The 18,848-nt window shown below is 40.6% G+C and overlaps 1 long non-coding RNA gene across 1 annotated transcript in view; it reads right to left on the bottom strand.

Annotated features, from left to right (window-relative positions):
- LOC118354918 (uncharacterized) overlaps positions 1 to 14,158 on the bottom strand; it is a 32,189-nt gene extending 18,031 nt beyond the window's left edge. The window contains exons 1-2 of the long non-coding RNA XR_004816333.2: positions 14,130 to 14,158; positions 13,743 to 13,793 (exon numbers count right to left, since the gene is read on the bottom strand). This is a non-coding gene — a long non-coding RNA (uncharacterized LOC118354918). The remainder of the gene's footprint in view (positions 1 to 13,742; positions 13,794 to 14,129) is intronic.
- Between the last annotated feature and the right edge of the window lie 4,690 nt (positions 14,159 to 18,848).

An 18,848-nucleotide genomic window follows, 5' to 3' on the forward strand; every position in this document is an offset into this window, starting at 1 on the left:
TAGGAATATAAAAAATATATGTCCACACAAAGTTGTACACCAATGTTCATAGTAGCATTATTCATAACAGTCAAAAATTGGGAGCAATTCATATGTCTGTCAATCGATGAAGAAACAAAATATGACATATCCATACAATGTAATATTATTTATGTAAAAAGAAATAGATGATACATGCTACAACATGGATGAAACCTGAAAACTCTGTAAGTGAAATAAGCCAGACCCAAAAGGTCACATATTGAATTATTACAATTATATGAAAAGTTCCAAATAAGCAAATCCATGGAGACAGAAAGATTAATAATCACCAAGGGATAGGGAGACGAGGGGAATAGAAAGTGCCTGCTGATGGGTAGGTATTTCTGTTTGGGGTGATCAAATGTTCTGGAATTAGATAGTGGTGGCAGTTTGCACTCTTCTATGAGTATCCCAAAAGCACTGCATTATATATTTTAAAGAGATAGATTTAATGATATCTGAAATATATCTCAATAAGGCTATTATAAAAAAAATCATTAAAGTTAAAAAATATTGAAGATTATGTGAGATACTCGGCACATGGTAAATGTACAATAAATAGTAGTTACTATTATAATGTTCACCTCTTTTGCTGGATTGTTTTTATCCTGTGATAATGTCTGGATTGATTTCTGGACACCTGAACATGAGCCTCTTGAAGATAAGGACCATGATTTGCTTAGAAGTTATAACTTTTTTATTTCTCTCTCTCTAGTCTCTGGAGAGATGTTTGGCATAGACAAACCTATATATGACATCACATCACATCACATCACATCAGATAACTATAGATAAATTAAAATGAATGAGTGAGCAAGTGAAGTTTTCACATGCATGTTCAGCACCTGTATACTATACTGGGCTTGAGCTTAGACATTTTCAGGAAAACACAGACCAACATGCAGGGTTGCTAACAGTCCCAGGGACCCTTCACAGCTATTCAAAACCCTGAGTTTGGAGGGAGAGAGAGGAGTAAACAGAGATAGCTAAATCCTAGATAAGGTTTCACTTGGCCTGACCCCTTCACTGAGTTACTGTCAGTTCTCCTGAGTTAAAGTTCTTCAGAAACTGATAAATTCAAACTTCAAAACACAGAAAAACTCAGAGCTAATAAAAAAAAAAACCTAAGATTTTTAATTACTTTTATTCTAAATCATAACTTTCTCACAAAAAGCTGCCAGTGGCTCTTTCTGAGCTCTACTGAGAAAGCGTAAGTTGTGATTTGGTAATTCCAGTCCCATTTTACACAGGATTCCAGTCTCCTTTCCTGTCCCTAGGAGAGACTAGCAATCAGTCACAACATATTTCCTACCAAGCCTGGATGTGGCTAAAAATCCTCTCAACACAGTACTCCAAGAAACCACTACAACCTGTTTCACTTATCTATTGCTGCATAACAAATCACTCTAAAACTCAATGGCTTAAAATAATAACCATTTTATTATCTCAGATGGGGCCATTAGTTGAAGAACCTCAGTTCTTCTCTACCTAACTTCTCTGTATTACTTGGGCTTATCATAGCATGGCAGATAGGTTCCATGAGTGGAAACTGCCCATTCCAAAACATCATTTCCACCACATTCTACTGGTCAAAATCAGTCACAACATCAGCCCACATTCAAGAGAATGAGAAAGAGAAATGATCTCTACCTCTTAATGTGAAGAGCAGCTTGTCTATACTGCCAGGGGAGGAATTGTTGACAGTCAACTTTTGAGAGCTACCATAGAAGTTCGTGTTCTTCTCACATGCAGGTTATATTCCCTCTCTCCCTAGATTTCTAAAAGTCTCATCCTATCATGGCACCAGCATCAGCTTAAAGTCTGAAATTTCATGATTTAAATCAGGTATGGCTACAGATGTGTGGTTCCCTTTGCAGATACTCAGGGATGATTCCTCAAGTTCAAGTAAAGTAAAATAAAGGTAAGTTTCCTAATCCCCACACACCCAGCATATGGCAGTGAAAAGGGGACAGGATAACCACAACAGACACTCCCATTCGTAAATGGGGGAGGGGTGTGGGAGGCACATGGAAGTTACTGGTCCATAGCAATTCTGAAATCCTCCAATGTCCCTGGCATAGGGCTCAGTTCTGCCCCCTGAAGTACTTCCATGGCTCTTAGTTCGGCCAAGTCATTATTTCTTCTCCATTAGAAATGCTTTATGTTTGCTGCAGAATAACTTTCTTAATGTGCTTTCTGACCATTGGAAGTTAAGGCCTCAAGACTACTTTTAATTTTTAACTATGTTTGTGCTTTTTAGTCCATGCTGGTATGATTATTTTAAGTTTTTGTAGGCTTCCTATATCAAATTATAATTTATTAAAAACAACCCACACTCATAAATCTCTCCAAAACAAGTTCCTCTCCGCCTTGGGCTGAAAGTCAAGGTGCTGTAGGAAAAATGCCATGAAGACTCTTACAAACTCTTTGTCAAGCTGAGATAGTATAGGAAACAGGGCCTTATAATTCTTAAAACCCTATTGTCCAGCTCAGAAGATCTACAAGACACAAAGCTAAATCTTTCTGAGGTTTTCACAAAGGGTCTTATAACCACATCTTTGATCCAATTTTGACCTCAAGGTCATGATTTACTGGCACTGTCATGGAGTTAATCTCTGCTTCCAGATTCTAATTTATTTTAAGAATTTTTTTATAGGCTGAAGAGGTTGGGAATGAGAAACTGTTTTATTTTCCAGCTCAGCAGATCCTGGGCTGGGAATGCTCCCTCATGATTCTGCTGGAAAACAAAATAGTTCCTTCTCTAATTTATCTCTCTCCATCTGTACCTTAGGAGGCACCACAAAAAGCAATAATTTTGTCCTTCCAACATTCTGCCTGATAATCATCTCAGGAAAATCCACAAGTTCATTAGATACATATTTTCTATCTTCCATGTTATTTCAGGGCCACTTACGGCCATTACATACTTCAGGTCACCTTTTCTCCAGCATCCAATACAATTTTCTTATGGTTATTAGCGTTGTGTCAACATCCCTCTCAAGATTTGTCAGTATTTTACTCACAGCCCAATCCCAAAATCAATGCAATAGGTTTATGCTTTTATTATAACAATGCCCTACTTCTGGGTAAAATTTATTGGTTTTGTAGTCTATTAACTGTTTAAAAAAGAAAACTTACTCCAAAACTTAATTGATTCAAACAAGCTATTGTTACAGAAATGGCTAATCTCTACCTCTCATATCTTCTTCTGGGGCAAGAACATTCAAAGAGACTTCTTCACTTATGTGTCTGATGCTTCAGCTAGGATGTTTCAAAGGGCTGAGGGTAGCTGGAATGACTTGCCTAAGTTCATATGGTTCAAGCCTCAGTTGTTGGCTGGGTTTCCTAGTTCTCCTTCATGGAGTCTTAGGGTACCTCCTCTCTCCACATGGCCTCTCCACATGGTCTCTGTGGCAGGGCAAACAGATTTCTTAAATGGCAGCTTAGGCTTCCCAAGAGCAAAGACCAGACACTGCCAGGTCTTCTTAAGGCTTCAGCCAAAACTGGTACAACCACACTTCTGCCACATTTTACTGGTTAAAACAAGTCAGAGGAGTGGCCTCAACTTGAGGAAAGGTGGTTGCACAATGATGTGAATACCAGGAGAAGCGATTTACTAGAGGATGGGGGGAGAGGTGGGGTACCGGTATAACTGACTACCACACAATCTATTGGAACTGCCAAGGAAGATGAATTCTGTTTGCTATTCCTGACCTTTTGCTAGATCTATTTGTTCTAGTCTGAAGCATATCACAGCTTGAAAACAGATGTGTGACATCACATAGTAACATTGCCACACGCTGGCTCTGAGGCATCTCACACTGATACATGGCCTCTTCTTCCCCTCCCTTTACCACTAATCCTCACATATCCCTTGACAGAATCATGTAAACCATTAGTATTTGGTTTGTCTCCTTCACTTATGTTGCCCATAGAGCATTTTGGAGAAAACTTTCAAATAGCCTCAGCCAAACATTAGTTATTAATAGCGGTTCCCATTTCTGGAAGGCCAACTGTTTGCACCAAAAATACAGAAGAGATACTAGATAACCCCTAACCACAGATGGAGAGCACTTGTGTCTAATCTGCTCTGAGGTTAAATGGCAACGGAACACTTAAATCTGGGGTAAGAGGTAAAGAACACCAAGAACCCGAGAATTTATCTATCAGAAGGTGTCTTGCCAGAGTCCATAGATAGGCTGCAGTATTCTCAAAATTACATGCAAAATTTTGGATGGTTATGTGTTTTCCTGGGAAAAAGACCTATTAGCTTTGATTAGATTATTAGAAGGGAATCTATGACCCAGAAAAGGCTGAGAACCTGATCTCACATAGAATTACATGATATACTTTTTCCATTACTCAAGGGCCAACTTGCAACTCATCTTAAACCACAACTTCCCACCTCAGTATGCAGAAATATAGGCTTGATCAATTATACATATCAAAGATAAGAACAATGTAGCTTTATTATTCTCCACTGCATGATCTTTATGCTCCTCCTTTCTGTCTTCCTCTTGTCTTTACTTTCTTTCCCCCTCCATATCCTTCCATTCCAGCTCATCTCCTGAATGTTCCATTTTTAAAATATTCCAGCCAGGGCAGCTCCGGTGGCTCAGAGGTTTAGTGCCGCCTTCAGCCTAGGGCATGATCCTGGAGACCTGGGATTGAGTCCCACGTCAGGCTCCCTACATGGAGCCTGTTTCTCCCTCTGCCTGTGTCTCTGCCTCTCTCTGTGTGTCTCTCATGAATAAATAAATAAAATCTTTAAAAAATAAAATAAAATAAAATAAATAAAATAAACTAAACTAAACTAAAATAAAATAAAATAAAATAAAATAATAAAATAAAATATTCCAGCCATATCCCTGGTCATGACTTCACCTATTTCTGACATTGAATGAGTTGCAATTGACAGGACCTTATAGCTGGAAGAAATTGTGTTACCTTATACACATGGAATAAATTAATCTGAAATGAGAACTAGTAGATTATAACTGGTGCATGCTTCTGAGTGCTTTCTGTCTCATTCAGAGATATGCTTTCCTTTAAACAATCCCCAAGAATAAAGTTGACTTATGTTGTATACTATTTTGATTAAATTATTCTAGTGATTTTCAATAACATCATATGTGGAAGTCCACAAATTTTCCCTTTTTATTTATAGCTTTCTGTTCCAAATGGAACAGAGAGCAGAGAAAGAATTGGTTGCCCAATTATCATAGGGGAAATATAGTTTCTGTGTATAAATACATCCACTCACATACCCATCAACTATTCTTGCCAACTCAATTCATTAAACATCAAATGAACCAGCTGCCCAGCTCGGTCCAGTGGTGAACACAAAGAGGAATAAAACATTGTCTGCCCTCAAGTTGGTTATGGTCTACTGGGAGAGACAAATGAGGACATACACAAATAGGAAGAGGCAGTGGAGAATCAGACTAGAGGTCTAACATTTCTCAGAGCAAAAACAGGAACAAGGAATTTAGCTTTATCTCCAACCTCTGCCTTCAATTCCTTCTAGAACTCTCTGCTCTTGATACTTCTCCCTTCTTGTTTTTCTTAAGTAAAGAAATCAAAAGAGTTCAAGTGAAAGTAGAAGGGCCTCTCACTCCATCTTCTTGGCTTCCCCCCTTTTTTTCCTTCCAAGTGCTCGTCTCCCTCTTTCTGTTCTGTTTTGATGCCCTCTGCTCTAACTTTTTGCACTCCAGCCCTATCCCCTCCGCCACCTCCCCACCCTATCAGTCCCCTTCCCCCCAAGAATGTGTGATCACAAACCTGCCCATGCTCTTCACTAGGCTCCAGAGACATAAAAATGAATGTAATCACTATCTAGAGAAAGCTTGTTTACAAAACTCTCTATCTCCTAGGGATCTCTCTTACTTCCATATTATGTTCCTTTTTATTTCTCCCACTCTCTCTCCTCAGACTATTTTTATTTCCATCTCAACTGCTGTTAGAGGCCTCCTATGAGAAGGAAATTATCTATAATGGAACAGGAACATTAAAAGCCTCAGTTTCCTTAGAAATTATTGAACTCATGAGGGGTTCATATTGGGTTTTGAATTTTGGGAACTAAGTTATAAGAAACTTTGCTTTTCTAACCAGATTATTTTAACACTTGCCCTTTCCAGCTCTTCTTTGGATAATGTTTTTTAAACACCTGGCTGCTAGTAATTTCTATAGGTTTCCATCAATAGCAGGTCATGAAGGAAGGCCTATCCAATTGTTAAACTTGAATTAAATATATCCAAGGTAGGAGGCCTAGAAGCAGTTGATACCCACATCTCTGCATGTGCAAGCCTGGATGTGTATTTGGGACAAGATGTTGTGGAGAAGAGTCAGCTGGCCTATGTGATCTGCTGGTACGCAGCCCAAGTCCAAGGTAACACTAACAATAATTACCAGTTTTTGATCATTCATTTATCTATTTGTTTATTCACATAAATATATTCCAAGCACCTACTATGTAGTAGGCACTAAGCTGGATGTTGGGATTTTAACAGTGAACGAGATAGCCATTAGTGACTGCTTCAGTGGAATTTTCAGTCCAGCTAGGAATATGGACAATCCAATATGCACAGTAATTCCAACAAAGTGTCCTGTCTGTTGTAGACAAGCACTGGGCTAGGTGTCCATAACACCCTAAGAGCTAAACCCTATCACTCTCCCCAGTTTACATATAAGGAAACTAAGACAAACTCACCCAAAATCACAGAGCTCTGACCTCAGGTCTGTCTGACTCCATAACCAGAGTTCTCATCCACCACACTACCCTGTCTCACACAAAATGGAAAGATGGTACCATGCTTGACATCATAAACTGGCTGTTGTCAGGATTGGGAAAGAATAAAATGAAGCAACATTAACAGTGTCTCGAGCAACTCATCTGCAGGGAGCTCTCTCATGAGAATTAGGAATAAGATAACAACATGCTTTAAAAAGGTCATTCTCTATGACCCGGACCATTTTCTAATTCTATAAGTGAAAAGAATCTCTACAAAATGAATAAAAGTGATAAAAGAATTGTTTTTAAAAAAGATTCTCACTCATTTCACAAAGGCTGTATTCATATTTCCACGGCTTTGTCAGAAACTCGAGACTAAAAAGAAAAAATGATATAAAGACTAGCTCCCCTTCTTAAGAGGAAAAAAAGAGAGATAGAGACAGAAGAAACTATACATAAAAGTACAGTTAAAAAAATTCTGTCTCCGGCCAAGGTCAGCAGACTGCCCAGATCCAGACAACGCCAACTGGAACCCAAAGTTTGTAAATGCCCCATATCTTACTCCCTGGGATGTGATGGGACATATTTCTACAGCTGTTATTACCATTTGGTGGGTCAGCAAAAAGCAGCTATTCTTTGACTTTTCCTGGGAAGATTTTCTTTTACCAGCAGAAAAGGATAAACCTTAATTCACACAAAAAGAAGAGGTCTCAAGAAGGTGGATTTAAAAAATAATCCACTCTGGCAAAATTTGCTTCATAAAGAATTTTCTGCTACACACTTATTTGCAGTCTATACATGATATTTTAAGATAGCTAGTGTATGGGCTGCTTGTTGGAATGTTCAGATTCTGGTTCCAACTTTGGAATAACTAAAGAGGGTCAATTTTTGCAAGTCATTTTACTTCCCTGGGCCTCAGTTTCCTTTCGTATAAAATGAGAGTATTTGGACCTTATACTTCTCCTTCTAGCACCCATAATCTGTGATCGTATTCCATGAACCCCTACTCGTTAATTACTTATCCTTATCATCTTTCCAACAGAAGTATTCCCATGGGAAACCAGACACTCTGAGAATTTGTAGTAAGTCATATTTACATCTGAGTAAGCAGGCCACCTGGCTTAGATGACCTTCCTCATGCCAGGAGAAGTTTAGGATAGGGCAAAATTCAAGAGAAAATTAAAGATAGTTTGTATAACTTCCAGACCTGGGAAAAAATGGGGTTCATACCAATTAAAGGGAAGGAAACAATATAATATGATCTATATCACAAGGACAGTATTTTTAATATAATATGCTCTTTATACCTTTTACCTCTTCTTCTAACTTATATTTCATAGTGGCCACTCTATACCTTGAGCACAAAGGAAGAAGAGAGAGTGAACTTCAGGCAGGAAGAAGCAATAATGTGTGCGAAGTGGGGGCAGAAGGAAGGGTCCTCCCACTCAACTGAAGAAGTAAGTTAAGATCTGTCCTTCTAGCCCCCAGTGGACTGTGTGAAGCATAAGGAGACAAATGTAGGAGAGAAATGATGGGACATAAATACTGTGAACAATTCTTCCCAGCCAAAGTTCTTGAGACTTAATTGATGCAAAACAAGAATAATATGCCTGTATTATCTCACAGGTCCTCTCCTTAGTGTCTTGCAAGACACCAACCATGATGTCAACCAGCCTGTGTTCTCATCTGCAAGCTCGGTGGAAAAGAACCCACTTCCAAACTCAGATTGTCATCAGTTTTCACTGCCTTGTGGTTGTAAAACTTGAGGCCCTTGTTTCTCTTATTGGCTGATGTCTGCTGGCCCCACAGACCCTAGAGGTTATCCACAGTTTCTAGAGTACATCCACAGTTCCCACATGGGCTTTACCAACAAGGCTACTTCACCAAGTCAGCAAAGAAAGTCTCTAGAGTGAATCTACTAGCAAGATGGAGTCTTCTATAATGTAATGTAATCACAGGACTGATATTGCATCCCTTTGCCATATTCTATTTGATATAAGCAATCACAAGTTCCACCTATACACTAGGGGAGGAGAAAGTAGGAAACACAGGGGGTCACCCTCGAGTCCATCAGCCCCAAATACCAAAAGCAAAGGGCCCCGTCCTTGTCTGAGTCTCTGTGGAAATACTGTCTTGCAGAGTATTGCCCTTACCCCCACACCCAGCATGTAGTAGCCATATCACAGCAAAAACATGATTAGGCTGAGAGAGGCCTAAGCTGGTCTCCTGAAATCTCCTTCCTAGACGGAAAGTATTCAGAAGTTCCTGGATGCTCTAGAGAAGGAACTGGAAAGTAATGGACTTGCTGGATAGTCAGTTTACCAGAGGGGTCATCAAGGTAGAGCAAAATGACCCAGCAGTCACGGGCAGTCCAGGCCAGTAAGCATGTGGAAGTCATAGCCAGACTTCAGAAGGCTACATAGCAACAGCTGGGTCAAAAGAGAGGCCCACCAAGCCATCACCAAACTGAGAGAAAAGAGCTCTCAAGTTTCTAGCAGTAGATGCCAACTGGGCAAACACTAACAATACAGGGAAGGGATAAGATCCGGCCAGGCCAGTGAGGACTCACAGAGTCCCCCAAGAGCCTACATCAAGTTTCCTGGGACCACTCCTCATTGCCATGGCAACAGAATAAACTCCCCCAACTGCCACCTTGAGGGGAAGGATTCTGAAAGCCTGAGCATTTACCTGAAAGAGATGGTTTTAAACCAAAAGGAGACTGACATATTGTTAATTGGCTCATTTAAAGTTCACATTTGTTTCCCTGCTACCTCAGGGCTGAAGGATCTTGAAGAAAATTCAGTCAGTTATAGAGAAATAAAGAAATTACATTTTCTTTGCACAATTGGATTTTGTGAGTAAATTTGTAATCTTGCTACACCTGCTATGTAACAGACACTATACACATATGTTTTCATAGAGTTCTCCCACAATCCTATGAGGTAAGTGTTATTATATTCCCATTCCACAAATGAAGTTGAAACTCTGAGAGGTTAAGTAATTGGTGCAAGGTCACACAGCTGGTAAGTGGAAAAGTGTGTATAGAACCCATAATTGTCTGATTCTAATTCTTACGTTCTATTCACCGTACCTCTGTATTAGTCAGGGTAGGCTAACTCCTGTAACAAGCATTCCCCAAATCTCAGTGGCTTTGCACAATGAAATTTTGATTCTCACTGTCACAGTCCAGTTGATGCAGGTTGATGGAGGAAGGTTTGCTTTATATAATGATTGAGAAACCCACACTCTTTCCACCCTCTGACTCTGCCCTCCTCTAAATCCTGAGTCCTCTCCACTCAGCCAGAAAATACACAAGAAGAGACCATAGAGGGCTGTGTAAGGGTATGGGCCAGCCAAGAAATGGTATACATCACTTCTGCCAACATCTTTAGGCCAGAACTCAGTGAAATGATGCCCCCTAATTGCAAAGATGGGTTGGAAATGTAGTCCCGGTGTATGCCTAAAAGACAAAGGAGTGATATTTGGTAGACACATACTATTCTTGGCCACACCCCGTATACCCATAACCTAAAGGATGTATGCGGCATCTTTGCCACTTTCCTCACTCCAGAAGAGTCAGATTTACCTATCCTTATATCTGAATGTCAAAATTCAGATTAATCTGGTAGTAAAATGGTAAAGATAATAGATGCAGCCAGAAAGCTTAAATTTGACTTCATGACACTGTGTTTCATCACGAGTTAACTATGATCAATTTTGGTTTCATATAAAGGTAACTAGCAGCTGAGGTCCATGTTCTCTGGGTTGTCTGTAGGAAGAAAGTAAGCTCTGGTTGATTCTAGTTGCTTAGTGCAATCAGAGAGAGACCAAAGTCTGTGATGTATCCGTGGCTTGGATGTTGATGTTCCTATGGGAAGAAAAATCCAAGACAGCTTTTTTTTTTTTTTTAAACTTTAATCCTAAAGTGGCCCAAAGTGCCTAGGCTTAAAACAGTCTGAGAAAGTAATAATAATAATATGACAACTTAGAGTAGAAGCTACCATGTCATATTGAATATAGTCTTGTATTCCCAAGACTAGGAGGCACTAGAGGAGTGCTTATTGATTTGATCTTACCAGTAAATTTCTTTTAATGGTCATCATACGAACACAGGCTTTAATATGCACCTTTGAGATTAGTACAATACTTTTTGAAACCATTGATGTCTTAAGATAACTTTATGGTTGATAAATATAGAAATGGGATAAATAACTTTCAACTTAGGGATGGTTCCCATGTGTCCCTGACTTAGAATGAGATCAATGATATTTCAGCTGTGCTTTCCGGTGTCCTTCAAAATTTGATGGAGTTGCTGAGGAAACCATGATTTATGGAAGGTAGACACAAGAAGGGCACTGATACCCTACTCTTATTTCAAGCCCAGGGCTTTGTCTTGATCTCTTGAACATATTGGTTTACCATATAATATCTGAAGAAACGATATTGAGGTTAAAGTCATTGGTAAATCAATGGACTAAACCATTGGATTTGCTTAGGCATCATGTGTAGCATAAATAATTCTACCTATCTCCCTGTGCCTGAGAAAGGAACAACTGGGCAGGTGATGATGGGCAACTTGGAGTCTATCTTTCTCAAAGGCAATTTGGAGAGTGGAAAGGACAAGGATTTGGGAAGCAGACAGCCAAGAGATCAATGGCTCTTATTAGTTGTGTACAATAATAATATGACCTTGCAGGATGGTTATGAAGAATATGCAAGACTGCAGATTTAAAGGGGAGACTATACATTGTAGTGGTTACAAGTATAAGGTAGGGGGTTGGGCTGCCTGACTCTAGGCCCTGCCCCTCACTAGCTGGATAACCATAGGCAACTTAACCTCACTGTTCCTCAGTCTCCTCATCTATGAAATGGATTTAATAATAATATTCACCTCATAAAGTTGTGATAAGGATTAAATGAACCAGTGTCTATAAACCACTTAGCACAGTGCCTGGCACATAGTAAATGTACAGTGATGGCCATTATTACAAATTAGTAATGAAGTTCCAAGCACAGATCCAGATACACAGTGGCATTCAACAAACCATAGCTATGACAATTTTAAGACTAGATCTCTCCTTAGAAAATGTAAAACTAGGGCAGCCCCAGTGGCTCAGCGGTTTAGCGCCGCCTCAGCCCAGGGTGTAATCCTGGAGACCCGGTATTGAGTCTCACGTCAGGCTCCCTGCATGGAGCCTGCTTCTCCCTCTGCCTGTGTCTCTGCCTCTCTCTCTCTCCTCTCTGTGTATTCTCATGAATAAATAAATAAAATCTTTTAAAAAAAAGAAAAAGAAAAAAAATGTAACTAAAGTGAAGAAAAAGGAAGGAGGCATGGGTTGCTAATAGAGAGTGGAAGAGTAATTCTTTCTTAAAGAGTTGAAAATGGGTAGAAAAATTAAACAAATAGATAAGCAAAAGAGTGGAAGTTGTTCATGGGCTTAAGAACAACAGATAGACACCCTGGGGCCAGTTTCGTGCTCAGATTCAGAAATTACCATGTAAGAGGAAAAGCTAAGAAGACTGGCATGACTCAGTGGGCCTTATTCCAAAAAAAAGGAATAGGCTCAATAAAATACACTCTTATCAGCTTTATGAACCCATTCTGTGTCTTACAGGGATGACCACCCAGCTCATAGCCAGATGCTGGCAGGCAGCTGAGACAAAGAAGGCCAAGTAAGGAGGGATGGTTAGCCCAGAAAGGGGTCAACTCTGTAGTCAGGACCTCCGCTTTTCAAATCAGCTCCTCTATATCATTTAACAAGCAAGTGTACAGTATCCAGTTATGCAAGATTCTGCATTAAATAATAGACAAAGAGAATAGCATATATGTAGCTCTTGCTCTCAAGCACCTCAGGATCCAAGACTTATCAGAGAATCCTTTTCCTAGGCATCCCACCAGGCAATAAGATCAGATGTTAACTTTGCAAACTCATGTTTTATCTTCTTAATATAAAAGCCAAGTCCCTCAAATTATCCATTAGAGGCAAAAGAAAAGAAAAAAAAAAAAAAAAACACCTCACAGTAACTTCTAAAATGCAAACTGATTAATTTCTCAAGTGAATAATTTAAATCTTAGACATGAAATCATTTGGAAAAGAGCTTCTACTTTAAGTAATTTCATTCTGTACCTTTCAACACTAATGCCTGCCACAATTTCACAAAACCTAATGTTTATCCCATCTGCAACATGACTTCAATACCGCCAATCAGAGGAGGCAAAGCTGAGACTAAAGGCAGGGCAGGGTTCCCAACCAATTCCGAAAAGGAAAGAGCAGAGCCAGGGTGCGAGGCAGCCAGGTCAATCCCTTTGTCCTAAGCAAATAGATCCTTATGGGTGAATGGTCAGGGATTGAGATGCTAATCTAGAAGTGTTATCTGGAGACTAAACGGGACTACTCATCTTCAAAATATTTGAGTACAATAAGATCCACCCTGGAGATTACATTTTAATCTATCTTTAATGATCAAAGCCATCATAATAAATGTAAATTGTTATTCTATATATAATGTTGTTATATATTAAACAACAATTATAGTTCTGTGGAAGCATATTCAATAACAGGCATGCCAGATGTATGTAGAGCAGAGAGGTGAGGATCACGGGTTCATATCCTGACTCGGCCATTTATTGCCTATGTGACCTTGACTCATCTCTGCACCTCAGGTTACTAATCTATAAAATGGGAATAATAAGATCACTTATAGAGCTGAAGCGAGGATTAAATGGTTAATGTGATCCAGGCATATAAATTAATACAGTATCTGACACATAGCACTCTTCCTCTTTGCTATTGTCAGACGATACAGCATGAGGTTGTTTGAAAATGCACCATTTTCTTCCTTACATCTCACATTTATGATCCTCTCCAGACCCTTGAGATGTGAAAAAGAAAAGTTTTCTGCATGTGTGGCTGTGACCTATTTCTCTAAGATATTGGAATCCAGAACACACTAGACTTGAGCTTAAGTCCCAGTTGTGCCCATTACTTACTGCATGACCTTGGGCAAGATGCTCAACCTTCTGAGGTCTCAGTTTACTCATCTGTGAAGTAGGGATAATAGAATATGTGAGGATTAAATGAATTTCTATACTTAGGTCATTCAGCACAGGACTATTCTATCAATAGTAATATTATTAGAGTAACAAGCTTCACCTGTCTGGCTTCAGGATCCTTTTCTCCAAAATAAAGGCATTAGACTAGATTAATTCTAAGATCTGTTCCAGCATTAACATTTTTTAAATTTCTGAATCTATTGCCACTTTACAGATGCAAAAACTGAGTCACAATTCACAGATAACAAATGCAATGGTTTCCTAGACCATTGCCCTCATAACTAGACTCTAAATAGTTTATCCCGCTTTAATTTACAGTCCTACCAAAAGCCTGGGCCTTTTGAATGTTCAGCTGGAATGTTAATTATGGGAAATTCCAGAATCCGTGGCCTAGAGACAAATTCTCATTTACTCTGTTCCCTGGCACTGGGAACCTTCTTGCCTTGCCTTCAGAACACTGACTTACTTTCCAAAGCCCACGAAACTGGAGCCAGATGGCAGTGTCACCTGGTCCCGGCTGCCTGGGGCCCTCCCAACCCTGCCAGTGCTCAGAGCTCCCTCCCTGGGCCTCCACTTCTTAGTCCTCCTCACCCCAACCCCAGGTCTCAAAGGTAGCTCTAAAGAAAGTCTTGTTTTATACAACTTCCAGAAACACATTCTAAACCCTTTTCTGGGCCTGAGCCACTATGAAACAGGAAGAACTACAGGTTCACTTGTTCCTTATCAGATGTAACCATCATCCATTTTGCTCGCCCCTGTTCTATTTTGGTTTCACTTGTTTTAATGGCAGTGACATTTCGTACACGGTAATGGAACGTTTTACCAGCTGACTCCCCCGTTAGCGTCTTTGACTCCTCTCCCCATAACGGGGAGCACCAAGTTCCCAGGGATGGGATCACAAGGCCCAGGGCTCCTGGAGTCACTAGCTGAGCTGTTTTGCCTCCTCTGCTACCTGACTTCACGACTCCACAGGTGGGTGGGATGCAGAGAAAGGCCATGCTGCTGCTCCACGATGGGAGGCTCTAAACATGTGCTCAGTGGTGGAGGTTCGAGAAGATGGAGGTGCTGACTATTCGGAGAAGGGAGATGGGGTAGGTGCAAAGGATCTTAAAAATCCTCAGAGCATTCAGAAGTTAGAAAAACCAATGAAAACAACCGCAGTATTTCAACTCCCTGACTCCCCCATATTCTTTAAGGCAATGATCTTCCTGGTCCAAGGACAATCCTGAGGGGCAGGATCACTTTCCAGGGCAGACACACTAATTAACTCTTGTGGGTGGACCACTGGTGAGTCCAGCATCAGTCAGATCCTACTCAGTTCCTTCAAGTGAAGACAGGATGAGCAGCAAATGGCTGTATGGTTCTTGCCCCTGAATAGTGCGTGGCTTGTCATGAACAGTGAACGACTTTCCAAAATACTTTCAACTTACCCTCATTTTAGAGAAAAAAAAAAAAAAAGTAGGCACTCAGGGATCAAAGGATTTTCTTTAGGTTACGTGGCCAGTTCTGCACAAGGAAGAAAAGGATGGCTGGCTCCTGACCACCACCACCACCACCACCACCACGCACCCCACCCCCACCCCCACTGCCCAGGTTCTCTTCCCGGGAGGTCATTGTGCCTGCTTGGTGCGGACATGAATCATCAGGGTTTAAGGCATTGGCCTGACATGCTCAGGTGGGCCTGCCTTCCCTTCCTTCCTGCAGGGAACCAGTAACCTTGACAAGGGAAAATGAATTTTGCTAGGACACCAGCCAGAGTCTTGGAAGCCTTCATTTTTCTCCTCCAAGTACTCAACTCCCAGAGAGCCAAGCAATCTGCCTAGTGTAGCAGAAAGCCATGTCCATTTTTATTTGGAGCTATTTAATACATATTAGCAACATGCCAAGCACTGTTCCATGATCCCCAAGAGCTTTCCTCCCCATTTTGGACTGATTTATGCTAAAACAATTACACACCCTGGAGCTTCACTCAAACACTTGCTGTGAAGGCCACCCCATGGGACCCTGTGATAAGTAAATGTGTTAGAGCAGGATCTCCTTAGCATTTCTAAGGTTAGACACCTCAGCTGCACTCAAAGGCAGATGGGCTTTGCATCAAGTGTGTGGGACATGCATGGGGTTTGGTTGAGGTTTCAGTGTATTGTGCAAAGAGATGCTACTAGAACCCTAGAAACTCTCTCATTTGAGACTAACTAGCTGCCCAGCTGCTTAGGTCACAGGCACTCTCACGTCCCTCTGGAGGACACACAGAGGCCCTCAGCATGTGAACATCCAACAGCAGGGCCCTCTCTAGTTACCCAAAGGCTTCTACTCCTACAATCTCAAGTGTGTGATTACCAAGAATTGGTTGTGTTGTTGCTTAGACTCTTTCTTCCAAATTTCCTTGTTATTATAATTACGTAATTTTGGTCAATATTATGAAACCTGATGAAATGTGAGTTCTGGGGACAAAAAAAGGCTGTTTCTGTGAAAACTAAACTAGAATAATCTGGAAAGAATAAAGGCTGTTGCTAAAAAAAAAAAAATGCTGTTTAATGAGATGTGGCAAAACAATTGTGAATAACTGGGTAAAAGAGTAAAATTCAAAATGGCCCTGCATTCAGATTGCTTCACAGGTGTCTTTCAATTTGCTTCCTATGTTAAAAGAAACCAACTAGAAATCACAGGTATTGAGTTATGGGTGTGGCTTATGCAAAACTACTGGAGAAGATCCAATCAGTGCACCCTTTACTCAAAGAAAAAGCCTTGGCTCTATATTAAAAAAACAAAAAACAAAAAAACCCAAAAAACCTGGTAAATGGAAGCTCATTTATATATGCTAAAATAAAATAAAAATATTTAAGAAATAAGTACATAGTTTTCTATAATATTCTTAATTGACTTTTTCAGGCAACTAACTACCAGTCTGAAAAGGGAGATTCAACTATATTAGGAGATAAATGTACCAATTTACAAAATGCCCAGAGAGTGAATTAGACATAACAATGTCCTTCCACAAACCTGAAGGCACTGTCCTCTTTTATTGCTATTCTGGTCTTTGTTCTTTCACTTGTTCATTTCCTGAGTTTATTTATATTTATTTATTTTAAAGTTGGATTTTTAAAAAAAATTTTAAAGATTTTATTCATTTATTCATGAGAGACAGAGAGAGAGAGAGAGGCAGAGACACAGGCAGAGGGAGAAGCAGGCTCCATGCAGGGAGCCTGATGTGTGACTCGATCCCGGGTCTCCAGGATCAAGCCCTGGGCCGAAGGCAGACACCCAACTGCTGCTGAGCCACCCAGACGCCCCTTCCTGAGTTTAAGGATATCCTGAAGCGCTCTCCTGGAGCACCTCCTGTGAAGGGTACCCTGCGGGGGACTAGGATGTGGGGAGAAGCACAGCGGAGGGCAGCAACCCCAGGAGGCTCATTTTGCTGGGGCTCTCTCCTCTGGCCTCAGCACCCACTTTCCCTTCCACCTACCAGCCCAGCCTGACCCATCTCTCCCTCACCCCATGCACTGTATCCCCCTCAGCTTGACCTCTATGGTCTTCTTCACCTGGAATCTGCTACCTCCATCCTCAGGCTGTCCAAAGCCTGCCCATCCCCCGTGCCACCTCCTCCCCTGCAGAGTCTCCATAGGCAGAGGGGATCCCTTTCCACTGGGACTCCTACAGGATTTCCTATGTGGAAGCATTTTCTTCATGAAATGTATAGTTTTCTGCCTTAGACTTAATCCCCTTCCTAATTTGCAAGGCCACTTTGGTCACTGACCAAGACTTATTCCTTCTGGCATCTCCCCACTGCCTAGTCCAGGGTCTTCTTCATAAATTCTAACGGCTGCTTTAGTTCCTTAAGTGCTACATATAAAGATTAAGCACAGGAGATGATCAAGAAAAAAATACCCATTGATAGATTATGAATGTGTCTCCTTGTCCCTAAGAAACATTTTTAATTGACTATGCAAACTTCAAAGCATCTTTTATTCACCAGCCAGTTTGCAAGTAATACAATGAGATCTGCTAAAAGGAAAATTCTTTTGGAAGTTTTATTTGTTTGGGAACCTTACATTCTATGGAGATTTTCCTTCCTGCTGGAAAACATCTGGATATAAAATGAAAGAAATTAAGCTTTTCCTCATATTTCTAGAAATATTATTCTTCCAGGGATTTTGTTTATTCTCACATGCCCAGATGGAGAGGTAAGGGACTATGAAGCACATGATACCTCTTTGGAAATTTCAGAACTCTAAAGGCATTATTCTCCCAATTGCTTTATAAGGGATGTGAATCTGCCTTCTCATAACCTAGGCAACCGTAAATGACAATGACCTAAGGAATTACCCAGGACGGCCATGATTCCAAATCATCATAGCAGTTACCCCTATGAACCGAACACATCGATAGGTGTTCAAAATTGCAAGTCTCGGAAATACAATCACTTCCAAAGAAAATAATTGCACTCAATAATGCTCTTTATGTTGTTAATGAGAGTTGGTCGGTCACCGTGCTGATCCAGACTGTCTGCACAGCTTTGGCTACTGTCCATTGCTAGCATGCCACGGAAGTAGATTATGTCTGGGAGGAAATTCGTTTACCGGCCTTTATGAAGGACTTGGAGAGAAGCAAGATCTCACAGTAGAGAGATCACCAGCCAGGGGGCCCAACATCCCAGGCTAATATTTGGTTCTGTCCCTTGTGAGCTATGGACCTTAGTTTCCTCATCTGCTGAACGGGGGAAAGAATATACTCAGAGGGTTGTGATGAGAAATAAGTGAGATTTTTACTGTGGGTAAAATGGTTTGTGCCTAGATTACCATGGATGTGCTGTTGAATTCCTTACTTTGGTTCGAGTTTGTTGTTCATAAAACATTTGCCTACTCAACTCATTTGACTCTCTTAAGCTCCCTGGAAGAGAGGTAAGACAAAGTCTTTGGGTTGAATTGTCTGAAATAGCTAATACTTGACTATTTTAAAACAGTTTGTGGATCCATCTAAAATTATCCTATCTTAAAGATAAGGAAACTGCAGAACCCAGTAGTTCTGTCTCTGGGCCCATATGTG

Source organism: Canis lupus, chromosome 6 (assembly GCF_003254725.2).
Source record: "Canis lupus dingo isolate Sandy chromosome 6, ASM325472v2, whole genome shotgun sequence".
Lineage (NCBI taxonomy): Eukaryota > Metazoa > Chordata > Mammalia > Carnivora > Canidae > Canis > Canis lupus.